Source organism: Callospermophilus lateralis, unplaced genomic scaffold, assembly GCF_048772815.1.
Source record: "Callospermophilus lateralis isolate mCalLat2 unplaced genomic scaffold, mCalLat2.hap1 Scaffold_530, whole genome shotgun sequence".
Lineage (NCBI taxonomy): Eukaryota > Metazoa > Chordata > Mammalia > Rodentia > Sciuridae > Callospermophilus > Callospermophilus lateralis.
Genome location: NW_027514463.1, coordinates 74,295 through 76,310, shown reverse-complemented (window position 1 = coordinate 76,310; position 2,016 = coordinate 74,295). Strand labels below are relative to the sequence as shown.

Here is a 2,016-nt window from a genome sequence, read left to right as displayed (position 1 = left end):
TGGGGATTCTTCTCCCATGGTAAAAAACAAACAAACAAAAAACCAGCACAAGCAACGAATCTTAATTGGTCTCTTCATCAGAAGTAGTAAACTTGGTCTCTATATTCATGAAGCCAGACAGTTTTTTAAAGCAGACTGTGGAAGCAGACAGTAGATTCAGCTTATTATAGCCACAGACCACTACCTTGTAGTAGCTAGAACAAATGTCAACACTGTTAATCATACTAAAAAGTAAAAATCACCACTGTTATTTTAAAGGAAGTCGTCAAAAGTAAAAATTCAATTAACCCTGGGTGAGAAAAATCAAGACGAGTCATACTCACTAATGAGTTGTCCATTTAAGGTCAACTGATGAAAATGTGCCCAGCTATACCTGACTCAAAGACACTGTGTGCAAAGCCTTACCTGGCAAGTTTGAATTTCTATCAACTAAGGGCAGAGTGAGGCGAGCTAGAGCTACTTCTGTAACATTTTAGTATCCAGACAGCATAGTAGCGACTGTTCCCAGGGGTGATGCAGACTCCATTAACACAGGAATAAAGCAGATAGATGCATTATTCATTTTTCTTTTCTTTTTGTTTGAAAAGCTTGTTTATCTCCCTTTTGGCCATTCCAATGTACTTTGAAATGATTCCATGTTGGCTTAGTCCAGGAAGCAACAATAAGAAAGTCACTATCAGGTAGGTGAGAAATAGATTGTGGACTTGCTGTCCAATCCAAGCAACCACAGCAAGAGAAATGAAAATGATCATGGTCATGAAGTACATTTTAGACTTTTCTTCCTTTAATGTAAAGAGGCGCTTCCACCAGCCCACAGTTCTACGTCGGGTCTTCACTAGATTGCTGCAAATTTCATGGAATCTTTGTTGTTGTTCAGCGGTCCATTTATTGGAGCCAAAAATTCTAGGTGCTAGAATGGGAACAAGGTAGTCAGCCAAGCACAAATACATAACAAAACAGGAAACACCAGAGAGAACAGATGGATCTAGATAATAGATAATCAGGAACACCAAGGAAACCACACCCATGATGGCAAGTGGGAACCAGGCTCTCTCCCATCGGAGAATTTTATCGGCCATCAGCATCATTTCTCCCTATCCTTGCAGCTGCTCTTCCAGATTCGCAGTCTCTGCAGCCAGCAGGTTGGTGCTGCGATTATCTCCCTCCGCCATCGTCCCTGAGGTGCAGTCTCAACGAGCGCAAGGCACCCTCCGGATACCTTCCCTGGATACCTTCCCCGGATACCCACACCGTGACTGGAGCGCCTCATTCCAGATTTTGAATACCAAGTATCATGAAATAAATTGTTTCCTTTTAGATTTTGATTATCTTGAAATGAGACTATTTTGGATATGTTGAGTTAAATAAAATATGCCATTAAAATCAGTTTCACATACATCTTTTACCTTTTTAGTCTGATTTCTTGAATATTTGAAATTACACATGCAGCTCACCTAATATTGCCACTGGGCAACTTTGCTCTGTTTCCCATAGTTTCTTTGCACCTTAGCACCCACATTCAGTATTGAAGACCTATTTCAGTTTGATTGAAAGAATATTTGCTATGATCATATTCTGTGTATGCTTCTCACTACTGTAACTTTCTTAAATTTTAGCAAAAAAAAAAAAAAAAAACACAAAAAAAACCCTTTTTACGTTTTTGTTCCACAAATTTCATCTCTTGTTGTGATTGCCTTTCTTCCTTGAGAGAATTAGTGTATGCTCTTTCACTGGCCCTGGGCCTTGTTTTCTTGGCAGCCTGTGCAGATAAGGGGGGGGCTTTGAGTATGGCTTTGATCTGCATGTTTGAGTTTATAAATCATTTACTTTGTGGGCAGGGGTCCTCAGTAAATTTTTTTGCTTTTCCTTTTCTTTTAAAAAAAAGCTTGAGTTACCAATTAAAATGTATTTATAAGAGGCTACATATTTTTATTTCTTGGGAGTTAACAATTATTGGATTTTCATAGATGACCAGAAGAATGTTATAATGTGGTTTCTAGAAACCATTTTTTTAAA

General features: G+C 38.6%; 1 pseudogene; it reads right to left on the bottom strand.

The window, feature by feature from the left end:
* Positions 1-554: 554 nt before the first annotated feature.
* Positions 555-1,198, bottom strand: LOC143387805 (ADP-ribosylation factor-like protein 6-interacting protein 1 pseudogene; annotated as a pseudogene).
* Positions 1,199-2,016: the final 818 nt, after the last annotated feature.